Raw genomic sequence first — 18,036 nt, 5'->3', positions numbered from 1 at the left:
CTCTTTGTGATCATCAACCTCTTGCCTGTTTATCGACCTCGTCTTTTGGATTTCCTGTTCTACGACGTACGCACCTCGGAGACCTTCGCCTGTCCTGTGACAACGATTCTTGGATTTCCCATATTAAAGCCCCTGTGCTCCGCACTTGGGTCCGTCAACTTCCTTCCAGAATACACCATGACAGTTTGTATTTATTAATTAATTAATTACGTTTAGTGTAGTGAAGTGTGGATTAGTTTGTTGTGTGGGTGCATGTTGTGTTCTAATTCGCATATGTATTTTTATCATTCACCTATCCCACTAAAACAACAATAGGGGAGACGTGTTGCGTAAAGGGAATCACCCAAAAACGGTAGGTAAGGTGTATGGTAACACCGTGGGAACAGGCCAGGGGACCCCCCCTCTTCAGCGGTGAATGTTACCGGCTAAGTTTCCTTTTAATTATTTATTATTTTGGTTTTAAGGCTTTTGGTGCTTAAAGGTTCTGCCATGCGGTCTTTGTATTAGCTGGTCTTATTGATTTTTATTGTTTTATTTTAAAGTTTATTATTGGCATGGCAATTTTTAGGATTAATTTATTGATTGAACAAAGATTTTAATAATTACCGGAAATGATGAATGGAGAAATTTATTTCTGTAGAGTTGAACAGTCACAGTGTGTGGAGCCATACACGCGGCTTGGTGGGGCTGGTGATCTATAGGGGGAAAAAAATAAATAAATCCTGGCGGAAAGGGGGTCCTCGGACCGAGAGCATTATTTCTGTGTGCCGGTGTTCAATTAGGCGTTGAAGATAAACGCTGCCTCTGCGCCCTTTTTCGCCTCATCCAAACCCACGGCGCTGCGCGCCACACAGTGTTTCTCTGTCTGACAGACGTCACTTTAGAGAAAAGCATCTGCTAAATGAATAAACTAAGTAAATGTAAGTTAATGAATGTAAATTGCACCAGCTTGTTCTTTTTTACAGTGAAGTAGTTAATGTTACTGTGATTAATATTGTAGCGTCCCCCCATAGAGCTACTGGAAACTGGCTCGACAGACGGGGTAGAAGGAACGTGCTCTTTATTGAAAGCGTACATGTCTCCAACAGCAGTCTTAACAAAGACGCTCAGACAGTACAAGACTCCGGACCCACTTCACCCCCCACCTCGGGCTCCGGCGGGCTGCCGAAAGCCAAGTCCACCGGAGTCCTCAGCTCGCGTCCGAACATGAGCAGGGCAGGGGTGCAGCCGGTGGACTCCTGGACAGCAGAGCGGCACGCCCACAGGACCAGGGGCAGGTGTCTGTCCCAGTCGCGCTGATGTCGGGAGGTAAGCACCGAGAGCTGCGTGGTGAGTGTCCGGTTGAAACGCTCCACCAGCCCGTCGCTCTGTGGATGAAGGGGCGTGGTGCGCGTCTTCCGCACCCCCAGCCGGTCGCACACCTCTTTCATAACTTGTGACTCAAAGTTCCTGCCCTGGTCACTGTGCAGGTTCTCTGGCGCCCCAAAACGGCAGAACATCTCCTCCACCAACCGCTCCGCTGTGGTCGCGCCACTCTGGTCCGGTACCGCGTACGCCTCGGGCCACTTGGTGAAGTAGTCGATGGCCACGAGCACGTAGCGGTTTCCCCTATCAGTGCGGGGAAAAGGTCCAAGCACATCCACGCCCACGCGCTCCATTGGGGCGCCCGACTGAAGTCGTTGCAGGGGGGCATGCGACCGGTCACTGGGGCCCTTACGCGCCGTGCAGGCATCGCAGCAGTGCACAAACAGCTCCACGTCTTGGCGACACCCCGCCCAGTGAAACCGCTGGCGCAGCCGGTGCAGCGTCTTCGCCGCACCGAAGTGCCCAATGCCAGCAGGACCATGCACTCGCTGCAACACGTCTTCCTTGAGGCTACGGGGGACGAGAAGCTGCCACAGGACTTGGCCGGGCACTGGCCCCTCCCAACGCCGATACAGCAGCCCCCCCCCCCTCACCTCAAGGCTGTCCCACTGTGAGCAGTACGACTTGACGGTGGGTCCGTGTGGGACCACAGCAGTCCAGGGTGGGCGCTGCCCCGACTGCAGGAAGCCCCGCACCACCGCCAGCTCTGGATCGGCTTCCTGGGCCCGGCGGAACAGCTCTGTGTCGTCAGCGGATCCCCCATCGCTCGCCGCATCTGCCGCCAGCACAGCGCAGGTCTCTTCTGCAGTCGCTCGCCGCTCCTCCAGCCGAACGCAGTGCCTGCACGAGCCTGCACTGCAAGGGCGCCGAGAAAGTGCGTCGGCGTTGGCGTGCAGGCGTCCTGGCCGGTGTTGGACCTCAAAGTCATACCCCTGCAGCAGCTCCAGCCACCGTGCTATCTGCCCCTCTGGCTCCTTGAAGTTTAGGAGCCATGTGAGCGAGGCGTGGTCGGTCCGCAACAGGAACCTGGTCCCGTAGAGGTAGGGACGAAAATGTTTAATCCCTGCCACCACAGCCAGGAGCTCTCGCCGCGTGACACAGTAGTTCTTCTCTGGGCGACTCAGCCGGCGGCTGCAGAATGCGACCACCCTCTCACCTCCATCTCCCGCCTGCGACAACACAGCTTCAATGCCTTGATCGCTGGCGTCCGTGTCCACGATGAAAGTCCTCCCAGGGATTGGGAGAGCCAGGACAGGGGCAGACGCCAGAGCCTCCCTCAGGCGGTGAAAGGCGGCTGTGCACTCAGGGGTCCACTCGAACGGGGTGCCCTTAGCAGTGAGGCGGTGCAGTGGTGCTGCGATGTCTGCAAAACCACGCACAAAGCAGCGATAATACGACGCCAGCCCCAGGAAACTCTGCAACTCCGACACGTTCTCTGGGGCTGGCCAGTCTCGCACCTGCCGCACCTTGTCAGGGTCCGTGGACACTCCATTCGCGTCCACAACGTGGCCCAGGAATTTCACCTGCCGCTGGAGGAGGTTGCACTTCGCGGGGTGCAGTTTCAGCCCGGCCGCACGGATGGCAGCAAACACCTCCTTCAGATTTGCCAACGCAGACTCAAAGGAGGAGGCGTGTACCAGCAGGTCGTCCAGGTAGACGATGCACCGGCTCCTGGGCACATCTGACAGGACCCGCTCCATCAGCCGTTCAAAGGTGGCGGCCGCGTTACACAGGCCAAAAGGCATGACCGTGAAGTGCCAGAGGCCCCGCCCCAGGGTGAATGCTGTCTTCTCCCGGGCCTCCGGCGCCAAAGCGACTTGCCAGTAGCCACTCCTCAGGTCCAGAGAGCTGAACCACTGTGACCCCGCGATGCAGTCCAACACATCGTCAATGCGTAGCAGGGGATAGGAGGCCTGTTTGGTTACCGCATTCAGGCGACGATAATCCACGCAGAACCGCCAGCTGCCGTCCTTCTTTTGCACCAGGACCGCCGGCGCTGACCAGGGGCTGCTGGAGGGCTCAATGATGCCCGCTACCGCCATCTCTCTCACCTTTTCCTCCGCAATCTGCCTCTTCGCCAGTGCTAGGCGATGCGGCCGCAGGCGGATGGGGGCCGCGCCACCTGTCTCAATGTGGTGCCGCACCAGGTCCGTTTTGGTGCAGTCTTCATCCCGGGCTGCGAAGATGTCCATGAAGGCATTCAGGAGCTCCCTCAACTGCTCTCGCTGACCCTCTTCTAACTCCACCCCGCTGCGTTGCCACAGCATCTGCACCGCTTCACGAGTCGTCGCCGAGGGCTGCGTGACGCACCCTGCACCAGAGGAGCCCCCGCTGTGTGCCTCGGGCTCTCCCTCAACTGCCATTTGGTGCGCAGCCCCGGTCCCCTCCACTCGTGAACTGGCGGAGAGGGCGCGTGTTTTGAGGTTCTTTCGCCGCCGCCGCATGTGAGTGAGGGCAATGTTCTCACCTGCCAGCTGTAGCGACCGTCTGCCCAGGTCCAGCACCGCCCCCGCCTCGGCCAGGAGATCCATTCCTACGATGCACGGATCCTGGATCTCCGCGAGCCAGAACTCGTGCTCCAGCAGCTGGTTGCCCACAGCCACGCGCAAACGTCTTTTCCCCCACATCGCCACGGTCTCTCCTGTGACCGTGCGCAGGCTTGCTGACGCCTCGGTCCATCCCTTGGGGGGGTGGCGCGCCGTTCCAGGCAGCACCCCATTGCGGACGATCGAGATTGTAGACCCCGTGTCTACGAGGGCTTCGCAGGGCACGTCCTCTATTAGGCAGGGTAGCCACAGGCAGCGGAGTTTCCCCAGGCGTCCCACCGGGAACGAGGGTACGCCCCAAGAAGGGGCGGACTCACAGGGCGAAACCCCCCTCACGGCGTCGCCCCTCTGCCGTTTCCCTGAGGTGACGCGGGGGTGGGCTCTCTGCAGTGGCGCGCCTGGTGACCTCACTTCCGACAACACCAGCAGATAATAGGCAGCCGTTGGTGCGCAGGCGGTGCCTCGACTTGACGCGCAGCTTCTCCCTCCACCTCGTCATCAGTGACGTCCTCCAGGGAGCGGCAAGAATGCGCGGGCTCCTTCGCCTCCCGTAGGACGGCTTCCGCGCGTTCCGCCTCTCGCTGCGCCGCCTCCAGGTTAGCCGGGGCAGCAAGCCTAACGTGCTGCTGCAGGCGTTCTGGGGCGAGCGCTCGGAGGAATGCCTGCAGCGCCAAGTCTTCCTGGATAGCTGCGGGTATTGCGCGCCAGGAGCTGGATATCCACGGCCAGAGCTCCCAGGGCTTCGCCTTTGCCGCGTCGTCTCGCTGTGAGCTGTCCGCGATAATAGTCCGCAGTTTCGTGTTGGCCGAAACGGCGTCTCAGGGCAGCCGTGAGCGCGGGCAGCTCGTGGTGTTGGTCCGCTCTCACATCTAGCAGCACGGTCAGCGCTTTCCCCTCCAAGGCTAGCCCCAGGTGTGCCGTTGTGCCGCACTGCTAGGTGAAGCTGTGCCTCGTAGGTTTCCAAAGGCTCTGTCCCCAAATACCGCGGCAAGCGGAGCACTGTTCGCTGCAGTGTGTTTCCCCCGAGGCTGGCATCCTGGGCGCTGGTTGGGGAATATCTTTTTCTCCGCACACCATCGTGAGGGAAGCCTCTCGCCAGCGTGGTGTTGACAGTCCCCACAGCTGGTCCAAAGCAGCCAACAGTTCCAAAATTTTCTGCTGAATATCTTCAATCACCCAAGAACATTCACTTCCCCGGTGGGTTCTTGAGGTTTGCTCACTCAGAGCATGTAGCATCTCCTCCCCACCCCCCCCAACTACTGAAAACTGACTCAACAAACAGAGTAGAAAAAACAGGCTCTTTATTGAAAGCACACATGTCTCCAACAGCAGTCTTAACAAAGACACTTCAGACCATACAAAACACAGAACGCCTCAGAATCCCCCTGGGTCACTCCCAGCCCCCCAGCTGCACCCTATGGTTAAGGGGTTCCCCCCGGGACTCCCCAGAATCCCACTCTCAAACACTGAACATAAATAGGACGACAACCAATCGGAAACCACACACAACTATGTGCACACACATAAACACTAATGCCAACTATTTACACATTTACTCCCCTCAGCGCTGTTACAATATGTCCAGAAAATATTCTACCCTGGCTTTTTTTTTTTTTTTTAGTTTATTATGCTCTGTAACACAACGGCAAAATGTTCGTGACGAACGAGATGATGCGAAGAAATTTAGTTGATCTTAGGATGCGTCCTGACGCACTTAAGAGGGCAATTATTTCGGTATAAATTACTTCTGTGTCGGACGCGAGGACAGTTTGAACATGACATGTTGCCGCGTCTTACGATGACTTATGAATCATGAGCGTGCAAATAAAAGGAGGCAACCCACACCGATCGGGGGAGGGACGTCTAGCTGTCCGGAGCCGTCCGGAGCTGTCCGGAGCTGTCCCATCACGTTGCCGTGAAAAGTCTCGCCGCGTCTTGTACGGATCTCCTGCGGCTGGTCGGTTCCAGCCAGGGGAGAAAGAATTTCTTTCACGACGTGGGGCGGCAAAGCCCTGCTGTCGCTGAGGGAATCCCAAGAGCAAGAGGAGCTGGTGTCCGAGGAGAAGCAGGGAGCGCGATCCCGGGTCAAAGTTAAGAACGGCTCATTCCACGCCACGGCGCGCGCAGAGTGAGAGTACACCGGCGTCAAGAACCGAGTCAGCCGGTAGGACGAAGTTTGTCTCATGACAAGGTTGTTCACACATGTCATATGATAATGATATGATGATATGGTTGTGTATTCTGTATGTTGCGTGTTAGGCAGTAAAACAGTGTTGTGTTTTATTTGACAGTTAGTTGCAATCTACACTTTTGAGACTGAACGTGACGGATTCGTGTGAAATGTCGGGCACGTGTAGTGTGTGGTAATAATATTGTATTTGCGAAAAACAAGTGAAATTGCTGATTTCGGTAAATACTCTAACAAGGAAGTACATTGAAACTGACGTTACGTTGGGTGTGTTGGGCAATCCGTGAGCGGACTCCATAGGGTTCTTTTCTCACGGTCCCGCCGGACTCCTCAGTTTCAGGCGGAGCGCCGCACATCCCAACCGCAGCGACCCTCAGAGCGGCTGAGACCGCAGAGCGGCGCTCGCGCTCCTTCGCACCGTGAGCCGCGTGTGCGCGCTGGAGCTGTTGGGAGGAGACGCGCATCCGCGTGCGCGAGAGAGGAGCGTTACTCCAGCTTACCGCACTCAGCGCCCAACGCCGATCATGCTCCGGCTGTGGGTGCTCCTCCTGGGGCTCGTCCCGCTGCTCTCGAACCCGAGGCCGGTGGGGACCGATGATGGCTGCTTCAGCGAAGAACTCCTTCTTCTTCTTCTGCCTGGGGGACGAAGTGCGTCGGATGCCCGCCGTCATCCCCAGCGACACCACCAGCGTGTGAGTAGGACGCAGCAGCAACACCGCAGTAATACCACGGTGAAGGAGGGTATGAGAGAGAACCAGCTCGCACCTGTCCTGTCTCGTGCCTTTTTCACTGGTCTCTTCTTCTCCCGCATCCCTGCCGACCGTCACAGCATCACTCGCACACATCTGCCTTCCACTGAAAGGGCGCAGTTTAGGTTCCAAACTTTTTGTGTGGTTTCGTATAATAGTGTAGGTTAGTTTGCTGTGTGGGTGCGTGTTAATTTCTTTTTTAATCTTGTACATGTATTTGTACCATTCACCTGTTTTACTAAAATCAAGGTTCTGTCGTGCAGTCTTTGTATTAGTTGGTCTTATTGATTTCATTGTTTTATTTTAGGTTTTATTATTGGCATGACGGTTTTTTAGGTTTTATTTATTCAATAAAGATTTTAATCGTTGGAAGTGGTGAATGGTGAAATTTTTACATGTCGAGTTGGACAGTGTGTGGAACGAGACACCTTTGGTGGGCTGGTAATCCATTCTGATTCTTGAGGAAAAAAAAAAAAACCAGACACACAACAGCAGCATCGTGGGACTTGAACCCACAGCCTGGATCTTTTAATTCTCCCTCTGAAAATAAAAGCGAAAAAATGTGACTGACAACCATCCTGGATGCTGATTGTCATTCATCCGCCGCACCCGTTTACAGATTTATTCACTGGTTTATTTGTGCGTTTAGCCTCTTTGCACAGCAAAGCTCAAACCTGCAACCTTCCGGTACCTTTCCAGCACATCAACCACAACTCCACCTGGTGGCCAGAGCATGCCACCCCCACCAACACATGAGGCTCCCACCTACTCTCTTGTTGTGTGGATGAAAACACACACACACACACACACACTTACTTTTATACATTTGTTTTAGCACATGCTTTTCTCCAAACGTGTGATTCTTAAGTACAGTTAGTTTCTTCCCACCGAAAATGCACCAGTGTTCATCACACACATACACACACACACACCAGTCTGCCTTGTTACAGTGTCCCCCCGTTTCAGACAGTTTTCATTCATTATTGAAACACATTCGCACCTCCTGCCTCCTCACGTTCCCCAACAGCCGTTTTTGTTTGTTTGTTTTTGTTTTGTTTTAGTTTTCTGCTCCACAGTCATTTTGCCCGTTTTCCTCGTTCCCTCGCGACTCTTCGCGACACGTGACACCGACACCCACCTTGTGCGAAATCCTTTATTGAAAGACATGCACTTGTTTCCCTTTGTTTTCCAACTGAACCATGTGTGGGTCATGTACCTGTCAATACCTGGGTGACATCATTGCCGCCGATCAGGTCGCACGGGGTCGCGGAGGGAGTGGGGAGACAGGTGGACCTGAGGGACTGTCCACTCCACTCCACTCCACTCCACTCCTTCACTGTGTTCCTCAGTTTCAATGTACATATATGACCTTCAATGAGTTTCACTTAAATGTGATTATTGATTTAATAAACAGATGATTGATTGTGACTGAATTACAGTAAGTCTGGTGGGCGTGTCTACGAGAGAAGCCCACGGAGAGAGGGGAATCGGAGCGGGTGATGAGATGGTGCTCGTGTGTAGGAAGGGTGTGAAAACACTCAGTAGGATGACAGGAAAAACGAAAAAATGAGCGCTTGTGTCGGGACTACGTTGTCTTTGTCTCAGTGCGTCTGTGGTAGAGCCATGGATAGCATCCTTATTTACCATCTCTGATCAGACCCATTGCTCTCTCTTTCCCTGCCTTTTTTCTCTTTCTTTTTTTCTCTCTCTCTCTCTTTTTTCTCTTGCTCTCCTCTCTCTCTTTTCCTCTTTCTCTGTCATTCTCTCTGTCCCTTTTTTCGTTTTTCATTTTCTTTCTCACACTTTTTCTTTCTCTCTCACTCCCTTCCTCGCTCTCTCTCTTTCTCTCTCGGCAGGGTGTTCAGGATGACAAAGCTCAGGATCATACCGCCGCAAGCCTTCTGCGGACTGAGCGAAGTGTCCGAAATGTACGCAGCCGCCCAGCACCCCACCATCCACACCCAACATCCACCTCCACCTCAGTGAAGCTCCACCCCCTGCTGTGCACTACCCCTGGGGAACATCGAGGCTTTTCTGAGTTATGATCGCAGCGATAGGCATACTTTTACAGTTTATTAACGTATCCCATCATGCCGAGGGTCAGCGACTCTCACAGGCCTGACTGCAACGTATTGCGTGTCGCCTACCTGGTTGTGCTCCCCTCCCCCCTGGGGTGAACGAACAAAGAGTCAATAAGTCCTATTTAGTCTTGATGTGCCGTGTTTAGTCTTGGAACCAGAACATGGTGTGTTGGGATGGTACGACAACGGTACAAACACGGGAGATGGAGCTCATGGACAGGAGCACTTGAGGTTGAGCATGTCTTTGGACTGTGGGAGGGAACCAGAGCACCCAGAAACTGTTTCACTCCCCTGTGCAGCTGGGATCTCACCTACCACACTGTGGCAACAGTGTAATTCCATTATTAACTTCCACATTTATATAGTTATATAAGTTGAGTAACGTGGGTATGATATTTAGTGTTTTTATTCAAGCCACACACCCGCCGTCCTTTAGCGCTATGATGAGAGGATGATTTATTGAAAATGGCAATGTAACACATGAAAAAAAATTATGCAACAAGTCTTTTATTTTTTTTTTAAATAATAAATCTTATTTATTATATTTCCTGTTGTCCTGTTCCAGCACGGTGATAGAGAACGGGTTCCTGGAAGAGATCAGAGCATTCGCCTTCGCCAACCTCTCTAAAGTGGTTGAAATGTATGTTTTCCTCCCTCATGTCCAACTCCATGTGAACGATGTGGAAAACTGTTACATCCCAGAATACTCTTCAGCTCTGCTTTCCCATTACAGAACAATCACCGCATCCAAACATCTGGCTGTGATCCATAAGGATGCCTTCTGGAATCTACTGAAGCTGAAATACCTGAAGGTCTGGTTTTATTATTTTTAATTTTGCCTTTTATAGCTCGGTCAGTGGGACGCTTCAAAATGGCATGTTCTTGGCTGTGTGCTCCAACTTCCTTTAAAAAAAAATTCTAGGAAGGTTATCAGGATTTGTCTATCCTGAGCTTTATGCATCTACTCGTGCAATGAACATTGGTGCATAAAGTGGAAAGAAATAAACTTAAGAATCACATCTGCAGCTATATCTCTCTTTCTCCTAATGTTATGCACAAATTGTATTTTCTCTGAGATGTACGTCTCTTTGGAGACAACTGTCTGATAAATGAATAAATGTAAATGCAACTGGGATTCATACAAGGTGAGGACTGAAGTTGCAGCCAACTCTGTTGAAGGTCTCAATGGATACTTCCAGACTCAGATTGAACCCAAAGCATCAACAGCACCTTCTGTCCATTGCAGGAAATAATGCAGCAATTGCACTAGAAAGCCACACTTAGCACAGAGCACTGATGGTGTGTGTTTGTGTGTGTGTGTGTGTGTGTGTGTGTGTGTGTGTGTGTGTGTGTGTGTGTGTGTGTTTGTTTCCAGGTCCATCACGAACACCGGCCTCAAACGGCTGCCTGATTTCACCAAGATCAACTCAGCAGCATATGACTTCGTGCTGTATGTGTACATGTGGCTCAAATTTTTGTGTCTGAATGAACTCTATAACCGTCTGCATGTGGAGATATGATGTAAATGACCGCTGAGGATGCAGGTGATTGATCACTAAAAAGAAATGTCACATTTTTCAAGCTAGTTGTGACCCTTGCGTTCCAGTGACTTCCAGGACAACCTGTACGTAGACGTGATTCCACCCAACGCCTTTCTGGGAATGACCACTGACATTGTTGAGAACCTGTAAGTTGAACGTCAAAAGGCATACAGTTGAGTTGTAACTGGTTTGGTGTCCAATCAGAAGCTAGATGTTTGAATCCATTCAGTCAGCTTCTTGAGCCTCTCAAAGAAAAGTGTATTTAATCACCCATCCCTCTTCCTACAGGAGACTGTCCAGGAACGGGATCACTGAGGTGCAGAGCCATGCCTTTAACGGCACGAAAATGACGAGGCTGTGAGAATTCCTTTCATTCCTTTTCAAGCTTTCCCACCCTTACTGTGCAGATGCAAAAGCAGAAGGTCACGCAAGTGATATGAAAGGTGAAGTGGATCAAGCATTTTGGAAAGCTGAGACAGGTGGTGACGCATAAAAGGCGAGACAACTGTGGGCAGGTGACAAAAAAAGTGAGGAGTAGAAGAAGCAATGGGATTGAGTTGGGTGAGGACAGGTGAGAGAGGTGAAGCAGGTGTGGCTGGACAGGGAACTCATCTTCCTCTTTCCATCCTCAAGGTTTCTCATGGGAAACCAGCCGTTAAGGCACATCCACAGCCAGGCCTTCACGGGAGCAGAAGGCCCCGGTGTATTGTAAGTAGTGTCATGTTATTTACCCACCTGGCTGTTTGCCAGCCCTGCGCTGGTCACATCCCTGAAGTACAGGTGGAGACCCTCTGGATCAGTTAATGCTGAAACCATTGTTCATAGCTGAGTTTAGAGATGAGCAAAGCTGGTCCAAAAGCTTCAAACCAGCTGCCCAAATTGAACGTGAGGCTCCCTATCTCACATGGGTGATGTGCGGTGTTTTGTTAGCCTCAGACCTTAACCCATCTTACAGTTTGCTAAAACACTGCGAGAATGTTACATGAGCCTCTGAGTGTATTTGGCGGCACAGGGACATCTCGCAGACGGCTGTCAGCACCCTGCCGGAGAACATGCTTCACGGCCTCAAGCTGTTGAGGGCCGTGGCAGTGCAGAACCTGAAGAAGCTGCCCAGGGCGGAGCTCTTCACTCAACTCATCGAGGCCAACCTGACTTACCCGAGCCACTGCTGCGCCTTTGCCAACTTAAGGAGGAACATGTAGGTGTTGCACCACGGTTCACCAAGCCGGCGTGTATGTGACTTCCTGTCCTCGTGGGGACATTGCTGCTAACCACAGTGCATGTGTCCATGTTCGCAGGTCCACGCAGAGCCCATTGTGCAGTCTACCCGACATCGAGGAGGAAGAGCCAGGCTTCTTCTGGGAGTACTGTCGGAAAAACTGTGAGGTATCCTGCTTCCCCAAGCCAGATGCCTTCAACCCGTGCGAGGACATCATGGGCTTCACCTACCTGCGCGTGCTCATCTGGTTCATCAGCGTGTTGACGATTGCCGGCAACTTGCTGGTGTTAACCGTGCTGCTGAGCAGCCACTACAAGCTCACCGTGCCACGCTTCCTCATGTGTCACCTGGCCTTCGCTGACCTCTGTATGGGTGTCTACCTGCTGCTCATCGCCACCATGGACACCCACACTCGCTCGCAGTACTACAACTACGGAATTGACTGACAAACAGGACCCGGATGCACTACTGCCGGTTTCTTCACTGTCTTCGCCAGCGAGTTGTCCATCTACACACTCACGGCGGTCACTGTCGAGCGCTGGCATACCATCACGTCTGCGCTCCAAGTACAACGACGCCTGCGGCTGCGGCACGCTCGCGCCATCATGGCCGTCGGCTGGCTCTTTGCCTTGCTGGCCGCCATGCTCCCTGTGGTCGGGGTTAGCAGCTACTCCAAAGTGAGCATCTGCCTGCCGATGGATGTGGAGACGACAGTAGCCCAGGTGTACGTGGTGGGGCTGCTGCTGCTGAACGCCCTGGCCTTCCTGGTAATGTGCACCTGCTACGTGCACATCTACATGACTGTGCGCAATCCCAGCTTTGTTCGAGCCAGTGCCGACATGCGCATAGCGAAGCGCATGGCCGTGCTTATCTTCACCGACTTCCTCTGCATGGCTCCCATCTCCTTCTTCGCAATCTTGGCCGCGTTCAAGCTACCCCTCATCACCTTATCCCACGCCAAGGTGCTGCTGGTGTTCTTCTACCCCATCAACTCGTGTGCCAACCCCTTCCTCTACGCCTTCTTTACCACGACCTTCAAGAGGGACTTCTTCATCCTGGCTAGCCGCTTTGGGTGCTTCAAAGCCAGAGCGCAGATGTGCCGCACTGAGATGTCCTCACCCCAGATCAGAGTCTTGTACACCACCCACAAAACCACCGATGCCACCCGCAACCCTCAACCCTCTGGTGCCACTTAACCATAACCACTGACTTCTGACCCCAGTTACCTTAACCTTTGACACCTGCATCTGTCAAACTCCTTCACTCCTCATCCACCACGGATGGGACTGCAATCAGTTTACAGGCGACTGTTAGGTTTGTTGCAATCTTCAACTGCCAAGTAAACAAACACAAAGTTAGTTGTCCCCGCAGGGAATCTGTAGATGTGTTTTTCGGATGCCGTTGCAGCTGTTCGGTAGTCATGGACCGCCGACCTTTGTAAAGCACAGAACTGACTGGACTGCATAGAGCAAAGGTCCCACAATTCTGTGCATTAATTATGAATGCAAAGCCTACTTTTTAGTCATTATTTTTTCGATGGTCAGTAGTCTCTCTGTTAGCAATCTAAATGTATCTTTGTAACAAACACAATAAAGTTATATAAATGCTTGGAAGCTGAGGTTGTGCTGTTTGCCTGTTTGTCCCGTATTCCATGATAACAGTTGCCATAAAATTCAACAGGAACGTCCAGCAGATGGAGGTCTATCGGAGTCGGAAGGTGAAGTTGAAAAACAGCGCTATCGGATTTTTTTTTTCCTTTTTTTCTCGGATCAGAATGGATCACCAGCCTACACGAAGTTGTCTGGCTCCGCACACTGTCTAACTCGACAAGAATAAATTTCTCCAGTCATCATTTCCGGTAATTAAAATCTTTATTCAATAAATAAATTAACCCTAAAACTGCCATGCCAATAAAAAAATATTAAATAAAACAATAAAAACCAATAAGACCAGCTAATACAAAGACCGCATGGCAGAACCTTTAAAACACTAAAAACATACCCTGGGGCTTAAAACCAAAATAATAAATAATTAAAAGGAAACTTACCCAGTAAAATTCACTGCTAAAGAGTGGCGGTCCCCTGGCCTGTTTCCAGGGTGTTACCATACACCTTACCTACCATTTTTGGGTGTTTCCCTTTTCACAACACGTGGGATAGGTGAATGATAAAATACATATACAGAATTCGAACATGCACCCACACAACAAAACTAATCTACACTACACTAAACTAAATGTAATAAATAATGATTAATACAAACACACCACACGCTTAGTCATTTATAAGGGACGACTTAAAAGTGCAATAAGTGTTATAACTTTTTAAAATAGTGCAACTTAAATAAAATGTGCCATAAAAGATTAGAAACCCTACGCCTAACATAAAACACAGAACACAAAACAAAACACATTCACCAAAAACGGGTTACGGTGTTCTGTAAGTGCGAAGGGATGTGTGTTACTTACCTCAGGATGGAAGACCTGCAACAAACCTGTGGGGTCACAGCCAAAAGAGGCCCTTCCACCTCTCTTTGGCTTCTGAGTAATCCCATTGAGTGACATCTTTCTCCATCCTAAATGTGAGGTTGGCCCGGATTTTATGATACACACCCTGGACACCCAGGTCTACCCCTGTCTGGACCAGCTGGGTTCTTGCGTTCCAAAGCATTTGCTTGGCCACGCTGATCATCAGCCACATCCAGGCAGCTGCTGCCTTCTGAGTGCCAGGGTTCCATCCCCTCAAAACTTTGTCGTACGGCAAAACCATCTGCGGATCAATCTTCCTGCACAGGAGAGTCACCAAACGCCAGACCTCCTGCACCTACCCACAGTCCCAAAAAACATGTGCGAGAGTTTCACTCTCGCCATACCGGAGTCACGGGCAGAGTGGGTGGCTGGTCAATTTGTGCCTGTACAGGACTCCTTTGACCAGCAACTTACCGTGTAAACAACGCCAGTTCAAGTCTTGCAGATGGTGGTCAAGCCCCTCTGGCTGAATCCCGGCCCAAGTGCCCTCCTCAAGCCCCAAAAGAACTTGAGTTCCTCTCCTCTCGACCAAGGCCTTATACAAGGCCCTGTGCTTAAAGACGGTCTCCGCCTCAACCTCGGTCGCTGTGGTCTTACTCCACTTTACAGTGTAGCTATAATGAGTGGGCCCTGTCTTGGCATTTGACCCGGTGTTGGACCAGGACTTCACCAACTGGCGCATCGAAAGGGCCAACCACGCACAAAGTACTGGTGGGGATGCTCAATCAGAGCTGCCAGTTGGTTACATAACTGGGAGAGAAAGAGACAATCCAATTTAAGAGGAATGTCAGGCACATCTTTCCCTCCGCCTTTGGAGGGGGCATGACCTCCCTCCTCACGTACTCATACCTGCCCCCCCCAGACGAGATCGAAAACGCCCTTCATGAAGCCTTTCCGCACTGTGCGGGGCAAGGGGTACACTTGCACAAGCTAAAGCAACGTGGGGAGGATGTCCACCTTCAGCGCCAATGTTTTTCCTATTAAGGAGAGGGACCTTGTCCTCCACAAACCCATTTTCCGTCTGGCTTTGGTCAAACGTTCTTCCCAATTAGCCCTGGCGGCACCTTCCGTAAGAAAGTTGACCCCCAACACCTTGAGAGGACCCTCGCATTGGGAAAAACCACTGATGCAGTTTTCTCTATTTTTCCAGCTGCTGAAGAACTTGACAAGAGACTTGCCAAGGTTTAAGGTTGAGCCTGAGGGACGCCCGAACGCCTGAACTAGGCCAAGCGCCCGACTGAGCAACCGGTCCAAGCACAGGAACAACGTAGTGTCGTCCGCGTACTGGGCCAGCTTCACCACCTTGCCACCACCCCCTGGCAGGAGCAGACCATCAATCCCTGGGTGGGCGAGGATGGCGACCACCAGGGGCTTGATGTAAAGAACATAAAGGAGTGGGGAGAGATGGCCGCAAACAACACCCACCCGTGAATGCAAGACTTTGGTTAGATTCTGTAATGTGTTTCATGATGGTGGAGGATTCAAACTGCAATTTTAGAGGATCATTAACCTGGCTTCCCAGCTGCTATTGCACCCTGGGAGCTTAACCATGTGATTTTGTGGGCTCTTCAACCTTTCCTTTTGTGAATAAATTTTCTTGACCGCCTTCCCACAGGTGGGCCGTATTCATCGGTATATCCATGTATGGCCAGTTCAGTGAGCATTACCGCGTTCACTTCATCACAGTACAAAAATGGTCTCTTCCTCCTCGTTTAATTGCTGGAGTCCTCATCCCAATGCTGCTCTCCTGAAAGAGAAGCTCCCACGGGTGAGCAAGTAAAAGCTTCATCAGAGGGGAGAGATGCTATTTCTCATCAGATTTTATCTGCTCTCAGACAGGCCTTCTTGGTAACGCGGCATATGAGTGGAGACACGTGCTATTTAGGGAGAAAGACAGAAAACACAACTAGACGACCTCCCACCACAGCAGCTCAACATAGCCAGAATATTGCGGAAAGCAGAGATCATATCAGGACAAGAGAACATCTTGCACGGAGTGTACCGCACATATGGGAATTGCAGCTACACGTCTGTGAGCTGCGCTACTTCCGGTGTCTACAACTAAGTAAATGGTGCACAAAGTGGCTCCTTTGGTGGGGTGGACGGTGCAGAAGGGGTGCTGCGTCTGTGCGGTTTTAAAGTGTCGAGCGCGGGATGGGAACGGGGGGGTTCGTGAGAGAGGGACCAGGAACAACACGAAAAAACATTTGCTCCTGTGGTGTGAAAAATTGTTTCTTTGAGTGTCATGTGCATATATGTCCAACACTGTAAAAAAGGATTTGAGGTTTTAGTTGCCTCAGCTCATTTTCCTAAGTCAGTTCAACTAAAAAGTTGGGTGTGCAGGTGGTCTCCGATTTACGATGGTTTGACTTGCGATTTTTCCCACTTTACGATGGTGAGCTCGCAATACATGTTCAGTAGAAACCGTACTTCGAATTTTTAATTTTTCCCGGGCAAGCGATACATGGAGCAATACTCGGAGCGATACTCTGATCTCCCATTCTGTCACACAGAGTTGTGCATTGGGTCTATTAAATGCATTTTCGACTTACGATATTTGACTTATGACGGGTTTTGGGGAACGTAACCCTGTACTTGAAATATCACGTTTAACCGTGCCCAACTAATGAGTTAAATCGGAGTTGTTCAGGCAACATAGATTTCTTGACTCAACTACTGAATGTGTGGCCCCTGCAAAAACACAGACATCCCCACAGAGCCAACAAGCCCCGTCCAACCTTGTACGGCACCGTGCACGAGAAGTAACTCCCTTTTTTAAATCAGCAGTTCCCAAGGTCAGAAGAAGCTTTTGGCCTGCATGTATTTACCAAAATGGGTATTAAATTAAATGTTCAACAGATAATAAATGTTGCACAGGGCTGTCAAAGCGAGCCCTGCAGCTGCAGTTTGTAATCATGCTTCAAACGCCAAAGATTGTTAATAGGCAATTTTAAAACTTGTATGATTTTTAGTTACTGGACTTCATTATGTCAGCATTATTTCTTTGCAAGTAAAAATATCTAGAAATTAGTAAAAATATTTAAAAAAAAGGGGGGTGCGGTGGCGCAGTGGGTTGGACCACAGTTCTCTTCTCCGGTGGGTCTGGGGTTCGAGTCCCACTTGGGGTGCCTTGCGACGGACTGGCGTCCCGTCCTGGGTGTGTCCCCTTCCCCCTCCGGCCTTACGCCCTGTGTTGCCGGGTAGGCTCCGGTTCCCCGTGACCCCGTATGGGATGAGTGGTTCTGAAAATGTGTGTGTGTGTGTATTTAAAAAAACTATCAATAAATCAGTAGAAAAACTGCTGGCTAGCCCAGGATCGCAGAGGCTGGGAGAGATTCATTGTCTTATGCTCCACCTGGAGCGAAAAGTATTAATCTAATCTAATGTACAAACCCCATATCCAGAAAAGTTTGGACACTTGCAACAAAAACTAAAAACTGTAATTTGTTCAATCACTTGAACTTTTATTTAACTGATAAAAGCACTGAGAAAACATTTTTGGTATTTTCACTCCCAAAGCTAATTGTATTTTGTAAATATAAAAAAAAACAGAATGTGACGCCTGCAGCACGCAAAAAAAAGTTGGGACAGAGGCAAAACAAGATTGAAAATGTTACAAGTAACACTGTTCTGGAAGGTCCCACAATGAGCAGTTTGACGAATAACAGGCGATGTTATCGAGACTGAGCATAAAAGGAACATCCACCAAGGCTTAGTCTTTACAAGCAAAGATGGGTCGTGGTTTGCCGCTTCGTGCTCATCTTTGTGAGAATATTGTCAGTCAGTTACTTGACGGTGTTTCTCAGCGCAAGATTGCAAA

At 50.9% G+C, this 18,036-nt stretch overlaps 1 pseudogene; it reads left to right on the top strand.

Moving 5' to 3' along the window:
- The first annotated feature begins 5,552 nt into the window (after positions 1–5,552).
- Positions 5,553–13,302, top strand: LOC114910275 (lutropin-choriogonadotropic hormone receptor-like; annotated as a pseudogene).
- Positions 13,303–18,036: the final 4,734 nt, after the last annotated feature.

This window comes from Scleropages formosus, chromosome 3, assembly GCF_900964775.1.
Source record: "Scleropages formosus chromosome 3, fSclFor1.1, whole genome shotgun sequence".
Classification (NCBI taxonomy): domain Eukaryota; kingdom Metazoa; phylum Chordata; class Actinopteri; order Osteoglossiformes; family Osteoglossidae; genus Scleropages; species Scleropages formosus.
The sequence above is the reverse complement of the archived record's forward strand: the minus strand, read 5'-3'. Positions and strand labels throughout refer to the sequence as shown.